The sequence below is a fragment of the Somniosus microcephalus genome, chromosome 5 (genome assembly GCF_052327205.1).
Source record: "Somniosus microcephalus isolate GS21.2 chromosome 5, FLI_Smic_1.0, whole genome shotgun sequence".
NCBI classification, from domain to species: domain Eukaryota; kingdom Metazoa; phylum Chordata; class Chondrichthyes; order Squaliformes; family Somniosidae; genus Somniosus; species Somniosus microcephalus.
This window is the reverse complement of record NC_140991.1, coordinates 19,370,435-19,392,580: the sequence shown is the minus strand read 5'-3', so window position 1 is coordinate 19,392,580 and position 22,146 is coordinate 19,370,435. Positions and strand designations below refer to the sequence as shown.

Here is a 22,146-nt window from a genome sequence, read left to right as displayed (position 1 = left end):
GGGAGGGTAGATAGAGCAGGGATAATGGGTATGAGTAGGGAGAGTAGATAGTGCAGGGATAATGGGTATAAGTAGGGAGGGTAGATAGAGCAGGGATAATGGGTATAAGTAGGGAGAGTAGATAGAGCAGGGATAATGGGTATGAGTAGGGAGAGTAGATAGAGCGGGGATAATGGGTATGAGTTGGGAGAGTAGATAGAGCGGGGATAATGGGTGTGAGTTGGGAGAGTAGATACAGCAGGGATAATGGGTATGAGTAGGGAGGGTAGATAGAGCAGGGATAATGGGTATGAGTAGGGAGGGTAGATAGAGCAGGGATAATGGGTATAAGTAGGGAGAGTAGATAGAGCGGGGATAATGGGTATGCGTTCGAACTGGAATGAAGTGGTGACCCACACGGATCTGTGCTGGGGCCTCAACTATTCACCACCATCTCATTGAATGTCAGAGCAGGCTCGAGGGGCCGAATGTCCTACTCCTGTTTCTGTATTCCTACGGCCATTGTAAACTATTTCCAGGCCAGTAGCGGAGTTACTGGCCTTGCATTCTGATACCCGTGAACGTGATTCATATCTGAAATTTCCAGTGTTCACCATCCAGTGTTCACCATCCAAGTGTTTAATCTTTGCCAGTTCAGTTTTCGGAAGGCCTTCATGCAATGCAATGCACTGACCTTACTTGCTTCTTTCTGTATTTTATACCTTTTTCAGGTTTTCGAATGCCAAGGTATTCAGGATTCTGAGTGTTGAGGTCTGTCAATACAGCTACCCACTTTTTCCATAGAATTTGACAGCACAGCAGGAGGCCATTCGGTCCATTGTGCCCGTGCCGGCTCTTTGAAAGAGCTATCCAATTAAAGAAAGACTTGCATTTATATAGCGCCTTTCACGACCACCTTTCTCAAAGCGCTTTACAGCCAATGAAGTACTTTTGAAGTGGAGTCACTGTTGTAATGTGGGAAATTAGTCCCACTCCTCTGCTCTTTCCCCATATCCCTGCACATTTACACCCCTTCAGGTATTTATCCAATTCCCTTTTGAAAGTTACTATTGAATCTGCTTCCACCGACCTTTCAGGCAGCGCATTCCAGATCACAACAACTCACTGCTTAAAAAACCTCTGGGTCTTTTGCCAATGACCTTAAATCTGTGTCCTCTGGTTACCGGCCCTCCTGCCAGTGGAAACAGCGTCTCCTTTATTGCTCTATCAAAATGCCTCATGATTTTGAACGCCTCTATTAAATGTCCCCTTAACCTTCTCTGCCCTAAGAGGAACAACCCCAGCTTCTCCAGTCTCTCCCCATGAATGGTTGGCTGTTTCCTACCTGGCTCACCTATTAAAATTCAAAATCCCATTCCTTCAAATGGGGAGCTTTCCTCGAATTGCTTTGGATGCCTTTAAAGGGGTAGCCTCAAATCCAAGAGGACAGACGCAATGATTCCGGCAGCGGTAGATAAAGAGCATTGATTCATTCTTCAGTCCTCGAGTTAACTTCATTAAAGCCCCTTCAGCAGTTTCTCCAGCTGTTACAACTTTCCCCGTGGGGTCGGCGCAGAACATAGGAACAGCTTCTCATATGAAAGTGCTCATTAAACTGCCTGAACCATCTCATTGCATTTCCCGTAAAGGGACCAAATCTGCTGTCTTCATGGGTCTGGCAGAAGCCCAAGCTAGGCTCCTGAGTAATAGATGGGAGGCTTCCTGTTCCACAGGTCAAATCCAGCATGAAACTTAAGAGCACTGTGGGCGAGCAACACCTCCGATGAACCGATACCTCGTATTGTTAGATTTCTTACAGAACGGTATGTAGAGAGGAATCATTGCTGGTTTTGTTGTGTTTTTCCAATGGTTTCATCTTTTTTTTGTATTTTGTGTCTTCAAGCTACCAGTTCTACTTTTCAATTCAGATGTTACTGTATTAAAATCTGATCTCTGGATCTCCTGGGCTAGCAACTGTTTCCTATGGCTGACAGACATGACAACCATCTGTGTGTCTGTGTGTGTGTGTGTGTGTGTGTGTGGGGGGAGGGGTGTGTGTGTGTGTGTGTGTGTGTGTGTGTGTGTTTCTGTGTGTGTGGGGAGGGGTGTGTGTGTATGGAGGGGGGGTTTCTGTATGTGTGGATTGGGGTGTATCAATCCCCTGGTCCTATCCTCATCTGTGGACCACATACATGCACTTTGAAGCTGGGGTCACTGGACATTAATCAGGAACGGGAACCCTGGCTGATGTTTTATTTATCTCCTTCTGAGACCAGCTGCAGCACTTCAGTGTTACCTTAGCTGAGATCAGTTAACTCACAGAGTGGTGGGATCAACATGCGACTTTATTTCATCATTTTACCCACTAAGGCATTGGGGAGCTCAGTCTTGTCTGAGTGGAGGTGTTGAAAGTGAGGGGACGGTGAGGCTACTCAATTAAATGTTTCCCCACTTTACCAACTGAAAGACACTCCGACCTCAAAGTCCAAGTTGCCCCACTGATGCTGATTATTTTGGTTGCATTGGGCCCTTCCTTTCCAACATGTACTCCTACAGGGAGGCCTCATATCCAGAGAGCTAACATAAGGAATAACTGAGATAGTAACCTCAAGCCTGGTGTCCAATCTGTCGCTATATTTTGCCCTGTTGGAGGTGCCATCTTTCGGATGAGACGTTAAACCGAGGCCCCGTCTGCGCTTTCAGGTGGACATAAAATATCCCATGGCCACTATTTCGAAGAAGAGCAGAGGAGTTATCCCTGGTGTCCTGGCCAATATTTATCCCTCAACCAACATCATTAAAAACATTATCTGGTCATTATCACATTGCTGTTTGTGGGACTTTTTTTAAATTAGTTTGTGGGATGTGGGCAACGCTGGCAAGACCGGCATTTATTGCCCGTCCCTAATTGCTCTTGAGAAGGTGGTGGTGAGCCGCCTTCTTGAACCGTTGCAGTCCATGATGTGGTGAGGGTACGCCCACAGTGCTGTTAGCGAGGGAGTTCCAAGATTTTGACCCAGCGACGATGAAGGATCGGCCGATATACTTCCAAATCAGACTTTGCTGTGTGCAAATTGGCTGCCGCATTTCCTACATTACAGCAGTGACTACACTTCAAAAAGTACTTCATTGGCTGTAAAGCGCTTTAGGACGTCCTGAGGTCGTGAAAGTTGCTGTATAAATCTTTTATTCTCTTTTATGAAGACTTGCGGTTTCGGGAGCAAAGGACATCTCTAGTATTGGACCACTGAGAGAGAGAGGCCACAGGGCCATATCTGTTCCCATCAGGGGAAAACCTGGGCAGGCAACAAGCATGAGTCAGTTTTACCATTCTGAAAGGAAACAGTAGGGAGTAGGCCAGATTCTAGGAAGCCGATCTAACTGCGGGATCTTTCCTTTGTATTGGCCCAGAAATTCGGGTCGGGGGCTTCCCGCGGGTGCAAGCCCCCGACCTGCGCTTACCTAGCACGCCGGCCGTTGTGCTGTGGGCCTGCGTGGGATTCTGATCCTGGGCCTCCTCCAACTGCCGGCGCGCAGTGCTTGCGTATCCCAGGGGCGCAGTTTGTTCGATGCGTCCCCTGGGATCACATGGGCCATGGAGAGCCAATGGTAGCAGGGAATGCTTCATTCATAAGTTTGACAGGAAGAGCTGTCAAACCTATAAATACTATAAGCCCCAAAATATCACTAAAACCTCAAATAAATTTTTAAAAAACATCACATTTTTAAAATAAACTATAAATTACATGAAATAACTATTTTAAACAATAATTTAAATTTTTGAAAAAATTAATTATATTTTCTAATGGGGCTAAAAATAAACTTACCTTTCCTTAAAGTATTTAAAAATAATAAACCTGTGGAAAAAATGTTTTAATTTTAATTAATTCACCACTTACCTTGTAAAAAGCAGGCCTGCTGCGACTGCTTTTTAAAGGTGTAACTGCTGGAGACTTACCTTCCCGGAGAAACCTGGAAAAAAACCGGAAGTTCGATGCGCACGCGCAGCCTCTCCTGCGCATGTGTTCGACCAGTCAACCCCTTCTTTCAGGGGAACGGAAGTGCCGGTTTCCCGCGCATGCGCAGTGCATGCACAAAACCGGCACTTTCGTTGGGCCTACGCGTGAGTACCCCGTGCGTACTCACGCGTTGGGACCCGAATTTCTGGGCCAATAATATGTTTTGATTTTCCTCTAAATTTCAGTCAACAAAGTAGATTTAGGTGCTGAATTGGTGTGGACCATTTCTCATCAGGGAGTTCTGTGCGGGCTTCTGCCTGGCCATTTCCCTTGACCTGCGGTCACTACCACCAAGGGGACAACAGTGATAATACTAATAGGAACGCCAGCTCCTCCAAGTCATCGATCACCAGGATTTGGACACATACTGTTATGAATCTTATGATCCATGAAGAAAGACTCATGAAATAACACTGGATGGCCAGCTGGTGGTGCCGTCCAAGGAGTATAAATACTCGGGTGTGGGCCCAGCTTGCCCAGGACATTTTGTAAACAGGAACTAGTGAAAGATAACTAGACCTCCGTGTTTTGAAACAAGTTGATTAAAGCCTTGCTTTATACTCGAACCAAGTGCGTAGTGAGTTTTATTACGTCACATACCACCTGTGGAGAGAGAAACAGAGTTAACGTTTCAGGCCTTTCGTCAGAACTGCAGAAAGTTAGAGATGTAACAGGTTTTAAGCAAGTACAGAGGCAGGGAAAGAGGGGAGGGGAGGAAAGAACTCAACGTAAGCTCGAGGAACAGCACCTCATGTGATGATGCCTCCAGGAATACATCCGGCCAGAGTTGACAACCCGAGGTCCACCAGAGGAGCCACGTCGGACCCACAGCTACTTTGTCATAGGGATGTCAGGCCAGGGATTGGAGCTCCACACCTTGTTTTTTATGGGAGAGCGGCCAGAAAATCTCTGGCCACGGCAGCCTTTGCTGCTGCTGCTGCTGCTGCTGCTGTCGAACCTCTCAGGCCACATTCATCTCCTTATTAAGGGGCAACCCAGTATCAAAGCGCATTAAACGTGGACACCCCGTCATTGAATAAGATTAATGGACCGTCGCTGTGTCTGGCAGTCTGGCATTTTTTTGCAGTGCGCAGAAAGCACCTCAGTTGTCCAAAAGCCAAACAAAGAGAAACATCTGCTGCGCGTGTAGCAAAAACTAAACTGGGGGAAGAGGCACAGCAGTTTCACAACTGTAAACATGTCTGTCATAAATCGCAACTTCTACAAGAAGTAACTCATGAAGTACTACTGGACGGCCAGCTGAGGGCGCCATCCGAGGAGTATAAATACTCGGGCGTGGGCCCAACTTGGCCAGAGACAATCTGGAAACAGGAAGCTAGTGACTACTAACTTGACCTCCATGTTTTGTTACAAGTCGATTAAAGCCTTGCTTTATGTTCAACCAAGTGCGTAGTGAGTCTTTATTACGTCAATGTCCAAGGTAAAATAGTGTCCTGCCGCAGAGTTCACTGGAGGCGCGGCGCACTGAGGTTGCGTGTAGCAGAATCCCTGCTTGCGTCGTCTTGTCTGCTGCTGGCTCTTGCTGAGGTGCATTTCGCGGGGTGCACGGTGAGGCGGGTCTTCCGTGTCAGCCTCGGCTCAGTGGGTAGCACTCTTGACTCTGAGTCAGAAGGTTGTGGGTTCAAGTCCCACTCCAGGGACCTGAGCACATAAAGCTAGGCTGACACTCCAGTGCAGTACTGAGGGAGCGCTGCGCTGTCAGAGGTGCCGTCTTTCGGATGAGACATTAAACCGAGGCCCCGTCCGCTCTCTCAGGTCCCACGGCCACTATTTCGAAGAAAAGTAGGGAAGTTATCCCCGGTGTCCTGGCCAATATTTATCCCTCAATCAACATCACTAAAAAAAACAGATTATCTGGTCATTATCACATCGCTGTTTGTGGGAGCTTGCTGTGTGCAAATTGGCTACCGCATTTCCTACATTACAACAGTGACTCCACTTCAAAAGTACTTAATTGACTGTAAAGCACTTTGGATGTTCTGAGGTCGTGCAAGGCGCTATATAAATGCAAGTCTTTTTCTTTTCAGCTAGTTATACTGCTGTAACAGGTCGCAGTGAGCAGTTATATTTATATTACAGTCATCGGCTACAATTATACGACAGTCACAGGTTACAGTTGTACTGCACTCAGAGATGCCAGCTTCACTGGTTGCAGTTGTACAGTACTGTACTCACTGTTTACGGTTATACTGCAGCCACAGGTTGGAGCTGGACCGAAGCTTCCCCCGTTACAGTTCCACCACAGGCACGGGTTACATACACAGCACAACAGATGGCCTCACACTTACCGGTGTTGAAATCCATCTGCCACAGTTTTGTACACTCACTTAATCTATCAATATCTCTTTGTAATTTTATGCTCCCGTCTACATACACTTAGGGAACAGTAGTGTAGTGGTAATGTCACTGGGCTAGTAATCCAGCAGGCCTGGACTAATGATCCAGAGGCGAGAGTTCAAATCCCACCACAGCAGCCGGGGAATTTAAAGTCAGTTAATTAAATAAATCTGGAATAAAAAGCTAGTATTAGTAATGGTGACCATGAAACTATCGGATTGTCGTAAAAACCCATCTGGTTCACTAATGTCCTTTAGGGAAGGAAATCTGCCGTCCTTACCCGGTCTGGCCTATATGTGACTCCAGACCCACAGCAATGTGGTTGACTCTTAACTGCCCTCTGAAATGGCCTAGCAAGTCACTCAGTTGTAACTCACCGCTACGAAACAAAATCATAAAAATGAAACCGGATGGACCACCCGGCATCGACCTCGGTACCGGCTACGGACATGACAATGACACACCCAGCCCAGTTGACCCTGCAAAGTCCTCCTCACCAACATCTGGGGACTTGTGCCAGAATTGGGAGAGCTGTCCCACAGACTAGACAAGCAACAACCTGACATAGTCACACTCACAGAATCATACCTTTCAGTCAATGTCCCAGACTCCTCCATCACCATCCCTGGGTATGTCCTGTGCCACCAGCAGGACAGATCCATGAGGGGTGGTGACACAGTGATATACAATCGGGAGGGAGTGCCCCGGGGATTCCTCAACATTGATTCCGGACCCCATGAAGTCTCATGGCTTCAGGTCAAGCATGGGCAAGGAAACCTCCTGCTGATTACCACCTACCGCCCTCCCTGAGCTGATGAATCAGTACTCCTCCATGTTGAACACCACTTGGAAGAAGCACTGAGAGGAGCAAGGGCACAGAATGTACTCTGGGTGGGGGACTTCAATGTTCATCACCAAGAGTGGCTCAGTAGCACCACAGCTGGCCATGTCCTGAAGGACATAACTGCCAGTCTGGGCCTGCGACAGGTGGTGAGGGAACCAACATGAGGGAAAACCTACTTGACCTCATCCTCACCAATCTACCTGCCGCAGATGTATCTGTCCATGATAGCACTGGTAGCAGTGACCACCGCACAGTCATTGTAGAGACAAAGTCCCGTCTTCACACTGAGGACACCCTCCATCGTGTTGTGTGGCACCACCACCGTGCCAATTGGGATAGATTCAAAACAGATTTAGCAGCTCAAAACTGGGCATCCATGAGGCGCTGTGAGGCATCAGCAGAAGCAGAATTGTATTCCACCACAATCTGTAACCTCATGGCCTGGCATATCCCTCACTCTACCATTACCATCAAGCCAGAGGACCAACGCTGGTTTAATGAGGAGTGTAGAAGAGCATGCCGGGAGCAGCACTAGGCGAACCTAAAAATGAGGTGCCAACCTGGGGATGCTGCAACACAGGACTACATGCATGCTAAAAAGCAGAAGCAGCATGCTATAGACGGGGCTAAGCGACCCCACAATCAACGGATCAGATCAAAGCTCAGCAGTCCTGCCACATCCAGTCGTGAATAATGGTGGACCATTAAACAACTAATGGGAGGAGGAGGCTCCATGAATATCCCCATCCTCAATGATGGTGGAGCCCAGCACGTGAGTGCAAAAGACAAGGCTGAAGCGTTTGCAACCATCTTCAGCCAGAAGTGCTGAGTGGATGATCCATATCGGCCTCCTCCTGTGGTCCCCACCATCACAGAAGCCAGTCTTCAGCCAATTCGATTCACTCCATGTGATATCAAGAAATGGCTGAGCACACTGGATACAGCAAAGGCTATGGGCCCCGACAACATCCCGGCTATCGTGATGAAGACTTGTGCTCCAGAACTAGCCGCGCCTCTAGCCAAGCTGCTCCTGTACAGCTACAACACTGGCATCTATCCGACAATGTGGAAAACTGACCCGGTATGTCCTGTACACAAAAAGCAGGACAAATCCAATCCGGCCAATTACCGCCCCATCGGTCTACTCTCAATCATCAGCAAAGTGATGGAAGGTGTCATCAAAAGTGCTATCAAACGGCACTTACTCACCAATAACTTGCTCACTGATGCACAGTTTGGGTTCTGCCAAGACCACTTGGCTCCTGACCTCATTACAGCCTTGGTTCAAACATGGACAAAGGAGCTGAATTCCAGAGGTGAGGTGAGAGTGACTGCCCTTGACATCAAGGCAGCATTTGACCGAGTGTGGCATCGAGGAGTCCTTGTAAAACTGAAGTCAATGGGAATCAGGGGGAAAACGCTCCACTGGCTGGAGTTATACCTAGCACAAAGGAAGATGGCAGTGGTGATTGAAGGTCAATCATCACAGCCCCCAGGACATCGCTGCAGGAGTTCCTCAGAGCAATGTCCTAAGCCCAACCATCTTCAGCTGTTTCATCAATGACCTTCCCTCCAACATAAGGTCAGAAATGGGGATGTTCGCTGATGACTGCACAGTGTTCAGCGCCATTCACAACTCCTCAGATAATGAAGCAGTCCATGCCCGCATGCAACAAGACCTGGACGACGTTCAGGCTTGGGCTGATAAGTGGCAGGTAACATTTGCACCACAGAAGTGCCAGGCAATAACTATCTCCAACAAGCGAGAGTCTAACCACCTCCCCTTGACATTTAGTGGCATTACCATCGCTGAATCCCCCACCATCAACATCCTGGGGGTCACCATTGACCAGAAACTTAACTAGACCAGCCACATAAATACTGTGGCAACAAGAGCAGGTCAGAGGCTAGGTATTCTGCGGCGAGTGTCTCACCTCCTGACTCCCCAAAGCCTTTCCACCATCTACAAGGCACAAGCCAGGAGTGTGATGGAATACTCTCCACTTGCCTGGAGGAGTGCAGCTCCAACAACACTCAAGAAGCTCGACACCATCCAGGACAAAGCAGCCCGCTTGATTGGCACCCCATCCACCACCTTAAACATTCACTTCCTCCACCACCGGTGTACTGTGGCTGCAGTGTGTACCATCTACAAGATGCACTGCAGCAACTCGCCAAGGCTTCTTCGGCAGCACCTCCCGAACCCGCCACCTCTTCCACCTAGAAGGACAAGGGCAGCAGGCACATGGGAACACCAGCACTTCCAAGTTCCCCTCCAAGTCACACACCATCCTGACTTAGAAATATATCGACCGATCCTTCATCGTCGCTGGGTCAAAATCCTGGAACTCCCTACCTAACAGCACTGTGGGAGTACCATCACCACACGGACTGCAGCGGTTCAAGAAGGCAGCTCACCACCACCTTCTCAAGGGCCACTAGGGATGGGCAATAAATGCTGGCCTTGCCAGCGATGCCCAGATCCCATAAGCGAATAAAAAAAACACTACTTACTATGCCACCAATCTTTGTGTCATCGGCAAACTTGGATATATGGCTCTGTATTGTGTTATATAAGTCATTAATAAATATAGTGAATAGTTGAGGCCCCAACACAGATCCTGGTGGGACACCACTAGTCACTTCCTCCCAATTCGAGTACATACCCATTATCCCTACTCTCTGGTCTTCTACCGCCTAACCAATCTCCTAACCAGGTCAATAATTTGCCTTCAATTCCATGAGTTTTAATTTTAGCTAAAAGTCCCTTATGTGGAACCTTATCGAATGTCTTCTGGAAGTCCATATAAGCTACATCCATAGACATTCCCCTGTCTACTACTTTAGTTGCTTCCTCAAAATATTCAATTAGATTCATTAGACACGACCTGCCGTTTGGAAATCTATGCTGGCTTTCTCGAACAGGCTCAAATTTCTCCAAGTGCTCAGTCACTCTGTCCTCAATTTAGAATCCAATAACTTCCCCCGAGATGAGCTTCCAACCACATGTCCGTGCCACCAAGACCGTCTATTTCCACCTCTGTAACATCACCCAACTCCACCCCTGCCTCAGCTCATCAATACCTTTGCTACCTCTAGACTTGACTATTCCAACGCACTCCTGGCTGGCCTCCCACATTCTACCCTACGTAAACTTGAGGTCATCCAAAACTCGGCTGCCCGTGTCCTAACTCGCACAAAGTCCCGTTCACCCATTACCCCTGTGCTCACTGACCTACATTGGCTCCCGGTTAAGCAGCGCCTCGATTTCAAAATTCTCATCCTTGTTTTCAAATCCCTCCATGGCCTCGCCCCTCCCTATCTCTGTAATCTCTTCCAGCCCCACAACCACCGCACCCACCCCCCCCCCGAGATATCTGCACTCCTCTAATTCTGCCCTCTTGAGCATCCCCGATTTTAATCGCTCAACCATTGGTGGCCGTGCCTTCTGTTGCCTGGGCCCTAAGCTCTGGAATTCCCTGCCTAAACCTCTCCGCCTCGCTACCTCTCTTTCCTTCTTTAAGACGCCCCTTAAAAGCTACCTCTTTGACCAAGCTTTAGGTCACCTGCCCGAATATCTCCTTATGTGGCTCGGTGTCAAATTTAGTTTTATAACCGCCTGTGAAGCACCTTGGGACATTTTACTACTTTAAAGGTACTATATAAATGCAGGTGGTGGTTGCTGTTGCTGTGCATTCCAGATCATAACAACTCGCTGCTTAAAAAAATGTTCCTCATGTCACCTCTGGTCCTTTTGCCAATCACCTTAAATCTGTGACCTCTGGTTACCGACCATTCGCCCACTGGAAACAGTTTCTCCTTATTCACTCTATCAAAACTGTTCAAGATTTTGAACACCTTTATCACATTTCCCCTTTAACCTCTGCTCCAAGGAGAACAACCTTCTTTGAAATAGTGGCCGTGGGATCTTTTACATCCACCTGTGAGGGCAGACGGGGCCTCGGTTTAATGTCTCGTCTGAAAGACGTGTGGCTTTTAGAGGGAAATCTCCCTTTTTGAGGATGCAACTGGTAGAATAGATAAGGGAGAACCAGTGGATGTGGTGTATTTGGACTTTCAGAAGGCTTTCGATAAGGTCCCGCATAAGAGACTAGTGTTATAAATCTCACCATTATAAAGAAACTACTCATGAAATAACACTGGATGGCCAGTTGGTGGCGCCGTCCAAGGAGTATAAATACTCGGGCGTGGGCCCAGTTTGCCCAGGGGCATTTTGTAAGACAGGAACTAGTGAAGTACAACTAGACCTCCATGTCCTGAAACAAGTTGATTAAAGCCTTGCTTTATACTCAAACCAAGTGCGTAGTGAGTTTTATTACATCAACTAGTGTGCAAAGTTAAAGCACATGGGATTGGGGGCAAGGTACTGACTTGGATAGAGAACTGGTTGGCAGACAGGAAGCAAAGAGTTGGAATAAATGGGTCTTTTTACGAGTGGAAGGCAGTGACTAGTGGGGTACCGCAGGGATCGGTGCTAGGACCCCAGCTGTTCACAATATATATTAATGATCTAGACGAGGGAACTAGGTGTAATATCTCCAAGTTTGCAGACGTCACAAAGCTGGGTGGGCGTGTGTGCTGTGAGGAGGATGCAGAGAAACTCCAGTATGATTTGGACAGGTTGGGCGATTGGGCAGATGCATGGCAGATGCAGTATAATGTGGATAAATGCGAGGTTATCCACGTTGCTGGCAAAAACAGGAAGGCAGATTATTATCTGAACGGCAATAGATTGGGAGAAGGGGAAGTGCAACGAGACCTGGGTGTCCTTGTACACCAGTCGCTGAAGGTAAGCATGCAGGTGCAGCAGGCGGTTAAGAAGGCAAATGGTATGCTGGCCTTCACAGCGAGAGGATTCGAGTACAGGAACAAGGATGTCTTGCTGCAGTTGTACAGGGCCTTGGTGAGACCACACCTTGAGTATTGTGTGCAGTTTTGGTCGTCTTATCTGAGGAAGGATGTTCTTGCCATGGAGGGAGTGCAGCGAAGATTCACCAGGCTGATACCTGGGATGGCAGGAATGACGCATGAGGAGAGATTGGGTCGATTGGGCTTATACTCGCTGGAGTTTTAGAAGAATGAGAGGGGATCTCATTGAAACTTATAAAATTCTAACAGGACTGGACAGACTAGATGCAGGAAGGATATTCCCGATGGCGGGGGAGTCCAGATCCAGGGGTCACAGTCTAAGGATAAGGGGTAAGCCATTTAAGACTGAGATGAGGAGGAATTTCTTCACCCAGAGAGTGGTGAACCTGTGGAATTCTCTACCACAGAAGACAGTTGAGGCCAATTCATTAAATATGTTCAAGAAGGAGTTGGATATATTTCTTAAGGCTAGGGGGATCAAGGGCTATGGGGAGAAAGCAGGGACCGGGTACTGAGTTTGGATGATCAGCCATGATCGCATTGAATGGTGGAGCAGGCTCGAGGGGCTGAATGGCCTACTCCTGCTCCTATCTTCTATGTTTCTATGTCTCCCTGGTTCAGAGCAGGAGTGAAGGTTATAATGATAAATACAGACATAGGTGATCGACTGCTGTGCGAACGTATGGGTTCCTGCGCGCAGGGACCATGGAAGTGTCATCAGTGGAACACGTGGGGAGGGTCGATTCAATGCAGGCTGCACGATCTGATATCCTGCTGATTCATTACATTACAAGAGGGCAGTGTGAAATCACACTGAGCTTTATCTTCTTGCAAGCTTGACATGTGTTTAATCATCTCCTCCAGGAGACTAAATAAATTGGGTCGAGTCCATGAAAAAGCAAAGTGTACGTGTTTGGGAACGAAAGGGCCTTTTCTCAATCCATATTTTCTTAAAGTTCTGGCATTAAGGGTGTCTCTCTCTCAGAGACCGAACTGATAATGTCGCGAAGGCCGCAGCGGTCCGTTTGTACGAACTTTAAACGTTGGAAGCTCCTCACGCCAACCTTCAGTGGTTTCGGCTTCTGTGCACATGTCCCGGGGGCATGTTGCGTTGCATCAGGTCAAATGGAAGTGAGATTATGGGTGGAGTGAATAAATCCAGGTTAAAGAGGGTCACCGTAAACAAGACCGCTGCCAGAGAAAGCAAGCTCGAGGTCAGAGCGAGCGATCCATGGGCTGTTGAAGCAAGACAAACAAAAAAATCTGAGGTTGAGGATATTTCCTTCTTCAATGTAGCTTTGAAGAACAGATTGAACAAGAGCAGTTGCACTGTGTCTCATAAATTTTAGGGAGAGCCCATGGATGAGGGTTTCAGCAGCAGAAGAGCTGAGGCAGGGGCGGAGTCGGGCGATGTTACAGAGGTAGAAGTAGGCGGTCTTGGTGAAGGAGCGGACGTGTGGTCGGAAGCTCATCTCGGGGTCAAATATGACACCAAGGGTGCGAATGGTCTGGTTCAGCCTCAGATAGTTGCCAGGAAGAGGGATGGAGTCGATGGGCTGGATTTTCATTGGGCCGTGGAGTCGGGATTGGAGGCGTGTGGGGGTTTAAAATCCCGATATCGGGGGTCCCGACCCCATCCCGCCCCCAACCCGCCTCCATGCCAGTTTCAAAGGAGGCGGGTACCCGCCCCGCACTGGGACCCGCCTCCCCGAGGCGGGAAGGGGATTAGTGCCAATTAACTGCCTGTTAACAGGTAGTTAACAGGCAGTTTTTAGCCTAATCCCTATTTTTATTGGTGAAATGTGGGATTCCCGATGGCTCCAAGCCACGCCAAGTCAGCGAGGCGGGCCGTCGGGATTAAGGGCTTGGAGGGGTTGAGATGTCCGGTGTTCAGGTGAGTGATGGGTGCATGAGTGCGAAGGTAAGTGTGTTTGGTGTGTGTAAAGTGTTTAAAGAAGTTTAAATGACCTTTTCTTACCTTTACAGCCTTCCGTCAGGTCTTGGGAGTCCCTCATCTCACCAGCACAGAAAGCAGAATGGCCACCAGCTGTCAAAATCTGCAGCATTCAGCTTTCTGTTCCGGGGAGATCTCTAAATCATCCTGAGAGGAAGGAATTAACTTAGAGTACAGATTGTCAGTGTTTAACAGCTTCAAACAGCTGTCAAACGTTGATATTTCATCTGTCAAAAGGTCTTGACAGATGAAACTTCAATCTGTGACGTCACCTGTTGCCGGGTGGCCCTTAATTGGCCTGCTGAGCCCGCTGGGCGGGTTCAACAAGGTCAATCAAATCAAAATCGCGTGGGTTGGCTAGAACTCGATGGAGGTGGGACTACAACCCCAAAAGTTGTAGTCCCGCCTCCTACCCGACTCCTCAATGAAAATCCAGCCCGATGACTCCAAGGCCTAGAAATTCGGTTGGTTGCGCCAGGGATTAACGCCTAAAGAGGGCGAGAACTGGGGCGATAGCCAATTTCCGGGGGGGGTGCAAGGCGCTTTGCGCCTCGCCCCATATTGAGCATGCATTTAACGCCGGCGCTAATGCTTAGCGCCCGCTCATGGGCACAGGCTGATTATGATGTCATCTGAGTGTGCAACGCCTTTTGGGCTCCCCAGATGGGAAATTCAGTGGCGCCCCCCTCCGTAGCACCTGGCGCTATTAGTGACAGCTTTCCTGGGCCTTACCAAGTCGCTCTCGGGCTGGAGGAGCGTTATTTAAAGGGGACTGGTGTGGTTTAAAAACGGCAGACATTTCTGGTGCACAACTTCCTCGAGAGCTACAAAGAGTTGCTGAGCTGCACACTGAGAGCCATTTGACCACTGGGCCCATGCTGGCAGAGGAACTTGAGCCTTCTGACCATCGCCTTGCTGTTGGTGAGCCTTGACAACGGGGAACCTTCCTGTGGGCACTTATTATGGGGGCTGCATTGGAGGGGAACGTCCTGCTGCTGCATCATCTGCAAAGGTCACTGAGACGCAGGGAGATGGGGGCAGGCATGGCCAGACGGAGGAGGCCCAACAGACGTCGCCACACCAGACCCTATGCTGGCAGGGTTTCCCAACAGCAGTTTTCCTACATGGACATGCCGGAGGAGCAGTGTGTCCGAAGGCTGGGCTTTAGAAAGGAGGTGGTGACTGAGCTGTGCCACCTGCTTCGGACAAACCTGTAGCCTCAGAGAAGGTCCAGGACATCTCTGCCAGTGGCTGTGAAGATGACTTTTGGCCAGAACTTCTACACGAGCGGCTCTTTTCAGGCTGCATATGGGGACATAGCCAGCATCTCCCAGTTTGCGGTGCATTGCTGCATCCGTCAAGTGACTGATGCCCTGTTAAAGAGGAGGTGGCAGTACATCTCCTTCCCAATGACCCCGGACAAGCAGCGGAAGCGCACAGGGGGCTTCGCAGAGATAGCGGGCTTCCCCATGGTGCAGGGTGCGATTGAGTGTACGCACGTGGCTTTGCGGGCGCCTGTATTCAATCCGGAGGAGTTCCACATCCGCAAGGGGTTTCATTCGTTGAATGTCCATCTGGTCTGTCACCACCGACAGCTGATCCTCGCAGTGAATGCGCAGTTCCCAGGCAGCAGCCAAGACGCCTTCATCCTGCGCTAGACTACTGTTGCAGACCTTTTCGAGTCCCCGAATCACCCAGAAGCCTGGCTTCTCGAGGACAAGGGCTATCCTCTGTGGCCGTGGCTGATGACCCCGCTCCGGATGCCCAGTACCCCTGCTGAGGAACACTGCAAAGCGAGCCATCAGGCCACGAGGAACATTGTGGAACACACAATCGGCGTGCTGAAGCAGCGGTTCCGCTGTCTGGACCATTCCGGAGGAGCACTGCAGTACTCGCCTGAGCGAGTCTCACACTTCGTGGTTGTTTGCTGCATGCTGCATAACCTCGCTATCCTACGTTCCCAGCCAATGCCAGCAGACATTGCCGCCCCAGCAGAGGAGGAGGAGGAGGAGGAGGAGGAGGAGGAGGATGAGAGGGAGTTACTAGCTGGAAGGGCTGTGCGTCTGAGGCTGATCAGAAGTCGCTTCTAGGCCCCTCTGATGGAATGCTTGTAGCCAATCCAGAACAGGAATGGAACTGACCTCATACCCCCAAGCCTGTGAAGGGCAAGATGCATGTAAAGAGCAGGCATGGCCATTTTAAATGAACAAAGTGTTTATTACAACAAAAGTGCTCCCTTCCAACATGATTAAACAATATGAACAGAAATCAAAACTCACACACAGACACATTTGACTCTCCCTCCCGTGAGACTGGTGAAATAAAACATTACATTGAACAGAAACATTTGACTCTCCCTCCCGTGAGACTGGTGAAATAAAACATTACATTGAACAGAAACATTGGTCTCTCCCTCCTGTGAGACTGGTGAAATAAAACATTACATTGAACAGAAACATTTGACTCTCCCTCCCGTGAGACTGGTGAAATAAAACATTACATTGAACAGAAACATTGGTCTCTCCCTCCTGTGAGACTGGTGAAATAAAACATTACATTGAACAGAAACATTTGACTCTCCCTCCCGTGAGACTGGTGAAATAAAACATTACATTGAACAGAAACATTGGTCTCTCCCTCCCGTAAGACTGGTGAAATAAAACATTACATTGAACAGAGACATTTGACTCTCCCTCCCGTGAGACTGGTGAAATAAAACATTACATTGAACAGAAACATTGGGCTCTCCCTCCCGTGAGACTGGTGAAATAAAACATTACATTGAACAGAAACATTGGGCTCTCCCTCCCGTGAGACTGGTGAAATAAAACATTACATTGAACAGAAACATTCATCTGGGCTTGCGTCGACCTGGACAGGGGCTTCAGGGGCACCCCTCAGTTCTTGCCCCCTGATGGGGATCATGGTCCTTTACTACTCTGGCCCCTTCCCACCCTGGAGCTCCTCCTTAAGGGGACCCCAGTGGCTGTGGCAAGGCTGGGGGAGGCCTGCTGACTGTCCCTGAGCGCAGATGCCTCTGAGGTGCGGCCTGGACGACCTCTGGGCCTAGAGGGCCCAGCAGCTGACTGCTCCACCTGTGCATGGGTGGAGGCAGTCTGTCCTGCAGGTGCTGGCAGCTGCAGTGGTGAAGTGCCAGTAGTGGCAACAGGCATGCTGTCATCCTGAGAGAGGACAGCACCTCCCTGCTCCACCAACACACTGGCACTCCCACGGGGCAACTCCTCAGCATCTGGAGCAATCTGTTGGAGCACAGATTGCTGGCCTGCTGCGGTGCTGTGAGGGCCCCGGGTAATCCTGCCTGAGCCATCGAGGGTGGCAGCAGTCACTGGTCGCGTGGCCTCCATTTGCGTCTGTCGGAGACCAGCAAGTGACTGCGTGGCAGCACTTAGCACTTGCATGGCAGGTCCCAGTGCTTCAGCGAAGTCCTGGACAGTCCTTTCCATTGCCTCGGCCAAGCCCTGGACACTCGTTTCCATTGCTCTGCTGAAGCTCTGGACACTCGTTTCCATTGCTCCGCAGAAGCGCTGGACACTCGTCTCCATTGCTCCGCAGAAGCGCTGGACACTCATCTCCATTGCTCCGCAGAAGCGCTGGACACTCGTCTCCATTGCTCCGCAGAAGCGCTGGACACTCCTTTCCATTGCTTCGCTGAAGCCCTGGACAGTCCTCTCCATTGCTCCGCTGAAGCCCTGGACAGACCTTTCCAAAGCTGACCCGAAGTCCTGCGCACTCCGGGCCTGTGCTGCACCGATGTCTTGGACACTGGTCGCCAGTGTCTCGATGGTTTCAGGCAACCTGGCCACTGCAGCCATGAGCTCAGTGTGCCTCCGGCCAGCCTGGGCGCTCATCTGCGAGAGGGCATGCACCTCCTCTGCACTCTGCGCAGCAGTCATCGTGACCTGACTCGCCCTCCGGGGAGACGGCCCCCGAGCTTCCCTACTCCCCCTGCATTGCTGCAGCCCGCTGGTGCCCGCAACTGGCTCCTCGTCCGAGCTGGCCCCCCCGCTCCCCTCCCGGGAAGGTGTGCCCCCAGTCCGCCGCTGCGCCGTCTCGCCTGAGGCTTCTTCAGATGGTCCGACTTCCTCGTGATCATCGCCTCCAGAGTCACCCATAGTTGCAGCTTGAGGACCCGCCTCCTCCTCGGACGAGTCAGCAGCTGAAAGGGGGGAGGAACAGGAGTGCCTTTAGCGTCAGGTCAGGGTGGCAGCGAGGGAGGCATGAGTGCTGCAATGTACTGGAGTGGATCGACAGAGATCATGCTGGTGGGGGGAACAAAAAATCAAAATCAAATCAACTTTTATTGTCATTGTTAGTGCACAAGTGCAGTACAACGAAATGTAGGCTTGCGGCTCCCGAGAGTGTACATTTAGATTAAGACATTTAAACATTCAACATTCATTTGGCTTGTAATACATTAACATAAACATAACCATAATAAAGTGCATTGGCAGATGTGCAGGCTTTAGAGTTTATTTGTGGAGTTCAGTAGGATGACAGCCCTGGGAAAGAAGCTGTTCCTAAATCTGGTCGTACGGGTGCGAATGCATCTGTAGCGTCTCCCAGATGGCAGGAGGGCGAACAGACTGTGGCTGGGGTGGGTAGGGTCTTTGATGATGGACCGTGACCTCCGTAAACAGCGTTTCTGGTATATGTGCTCTATGGTCGGTAGCCGGGTGCTGGTAATGCGTTGGGCAGTTTTGACTACCCGCTGCAGGGCTTTCCGGTCATAGTAGCTGCAGCTGCCATACCATACTGTGATACAGTTCGTCAGGATGCTCTCTATTGTGCAGCGGTAAAAGTTAGAGAGGATCAGGGGTGACAGGTTACATCCCTTCAGCCTCCTTAGGAAATATAGGCGCTGCTGGGCCTTCTTCACCAGAGAGGAGGTATTGAGGGACCAGGAGAGGTCTTCCGTGATGTGGACTCCGAGGAACTTAAAGCTGTCCACCCTTTCCACCACAGCCCCATTGATGTGGATGGGGGTGTGACTTCCGCCTTTAGACTTCCTGAAGTCCACAATGATTTCTTTGGTTTTCTTGATGTTAAGGGCCAGGTTGTTATCGGCACACCACTTCACGAGATGCTGGACCTCCTCCCTGTAGGCTGACTCATCGTTGTTGGTGATCTGGCCTACTACCGTGGTGTCATCCGCAAACTTGATGATGGTGTTGGAACCATGAACAGCCACACAGTCGTAGGGGAGAGATCCAAAAGGTGAGAACCTTACCATCGTAGGCCACTATGGGGTCGGCTGCTGCAGAGGTGACAGGAGCACTCAGCCGGGTCCCCATGATTGTCCGGACCCTCTCCTCCAGTTCGCTGAGGGCCTCGATGTTAGGCGCGCCTCCTCCATTGCGCCTTTGCTAGCGCCTATTTTGGGCCAGCTTCGCCTGCAAGAGAAAGGATGGGAATTGCTGTTACATGCTGCTCTGAGCACACATCACCTGCCCCCCATGGTTGAATAGCCCTTACATCATGCAGTCAGCACACATCACCTGCCCCCCATGGTTGAATAGCCCTTACATCATGCAGTCAGCACACATCACCTGCCCCCCATGGTTGAATAGCCCTTACATCATGCAGTCAGCAAACATCACCTGCCCCTCATGGTTGAATAGCCCTTACATCATGCAGTCAGCACACATCACCTGCCCCCCCATGGTTGAATAGCCCTTACATCATGCAGTGACCACACATCACCTGCCCCCCCATGGTTGAATAGCCCTTACATCATGCAGTGACCACACATCACCTCCCACCCAGGGTTGAATAGCCCTTGCATCCTGCACTGAGCAGCATGTGCATGTGTCTTTCCTGAAAGGGCCACGGGTGCTGGCTGACAGATGGCCTCTGGGGGTTCGGACACCCTCTAGCCATAAAGTCAGATGCACATAGAGGGATGAATAAGATCGTGGAAAAGGCACTCACCCTGACGACCCGAGTGAGGTCGTTGAACTTCTTCCTGCACTGGACCGCACTCCTATGGACCACGCTTCCGGATGCCACTCTGGTGGCAACTTCCCTCCAGGCGCGCCGGTATTCAACAGGTGGCGCCCTCCTGCCATCCTCAGGGTACAGTGTCTGATGGCGGCGCTCCACAGCGCCAACCAAAGCCTGCAGGGCCACCTCGTCAAAGCGCTCAGCCCTCTGCCTCACCCTCTGCATGTCTGCACAGCCTGGAGCACCTCTGGTAAGTCTGCACCGAATTTACGGCGTGCCAAGAAGTACTTTGTCTGGTGATCCTAATTGACCCGCCCCTTTAAGAGCTGTCCGGCGCCAGTGTGTCTCGGGGTCAGTGATTATTGACAGCACCTGCGCTCCGCCCCGCCGCAGCGATATTGGGTAGCGCCTCCGGGTTAGCGCCTTAGGAGTCGCGTGCAGCGCCTGATTTACCGCCGCAAACACCATCAGGGGCGCAACGACCCAATATCGCGCCAGGTGGCGCTAAATCGTAACTGGCGCTAGTCTTTGCGCTTCGCCAGATCTAACGCCCCAAACGGGGCTATACCGAATTTCTAGGCCTTTGTGGCGGGGACCGAAGACAATGGCTTCAGTATCCCACTATTTAGTTGGAGTAAATTTCTGCTCATCCAGTACGAAGAACATTAGAACATGAGAAATAGGAGCAGGAGTCGGCCATTCGGCCCCTCGAGCCTGCTCCGCCATTCAATGAGATCATGGCTGATCTTCTACCTCATCGCCACTTTCCCGCCCGATCCCCATATCCCTTGATTCCCTTAGTGACAAAAAATCTATTGATCTTAATCTTGAATATACTCAGCAACTAAACATCCACAGCCCTCTGGGGTAGAGAATTTCAAACATTCAGAACCTCGTGAATGAAGAAATTTGTCCTTTTCTCAGTCCTAAATGGCTGACCCTTATCCTGGGACTGTGACCCCCCTGCCCCCCCAAGTTCTTGACCCCTCCGGCCAGGGGAATCAGCCTCTCAGCATCTACCCTGTCAAGTCCTCTAAGAATCTTATACAGGATGTCGGACAAGCAGTGTGGTAAATTAGAGACAGTGGAGGGGTCGAGAGAGGTGTTGGTGAGGTAGAGCTGAATGTTGTCAATGTACATGTGGAACCTGACGCTGTGTTTAGAATGATGTCGCCAAGGGGCAGCATGTAGATGAGAAATAGGAGGGGGCCAAAGTGTCCCAAGGCACTTCACAGGAGCAATATCAGACAAAATTAGACACGAGCCACAGAGATATCAGGACAGGTGACCAAAAGCTTGATCAAAGAGCTAGGCTTTAAGGAGTGTCTTAGAATCATAGAATATTGCAGCACAGAAGGAGGCCATTCGGCCCATCGAGCCTGCACTGGCTCTTTCGAAGAGCAATCCAGTTTGTCCCACTCCCTGCTCTTTCCCCCATATCCCTGCAATTTTTTCTCCTTCAAGTTGTAGAAAGAGGAGGGGTTGGTTGTGGGGTTTATGTCTCTGGCCAGTCAGAAGTATCTGAGCTGCTCCAGAGCCCCGTGTGGTTTCGAATTGCTCCCCTTTCTGGTTCTGACCACCGGATTTATTTCAGTAGCGATGTAGACTGTAAAGTCTGTGGGTTGTTTAGTTAATTAATACACAGACTCCAAGAGTAACTTAAAACAGGACTTTACTATTCGAAGGTCAGGGCGAATCTGCCCAATAACTCCTGGCACAACACTTATATACTGGTGTGGTCACCGTCGGTATTACCGTATACAGAAGCCAAACAAAAGTAGTGCCACACCTAAAATAGTTCTCTTAAAGGTGAACGGTTACATACAATAGTTCTCTTAAAGGTAGACGGGTACATACACTACAATCCTCCCTTTTTAGCTTACAACATACTTATTCCCCATTAAACATAACATATAATCAACTTCATGTAAAACAATTCACAGATATAGTCTCTGCGGGAAACAGTTCACAGATTCAGTCTCTGCGGGAACAGTTCACAGATTCAGTCTCTGGTCTTGACTCGGTCCGAACAACATCTCTGTGGTGTAGCCGGTTCACATTTCTAGCGTGACTCATCCCATAGTCTTTCCCTTGGCTTAACAGCTTGAACTTCCATCCTGCTGAACCAGCAGTGCTGACTT

The 22,146-nt window shown here is 49.9% G+C and overlaps 1 pseudogene; it reads right to left on the bottom strand.

The window, feature by feature from the left end:
• Positions 1-589: 589 nt before the first annotated feature.
• LOC147116938 (basic immunoglobulin-like variable motif-containing protein) lies at positions 590-17,706 on the bottom strand (annotated as a pseudogene).
• Between the last annotated feature and the right edge of the window lie 4,440 nt (positions 17,707-22,146).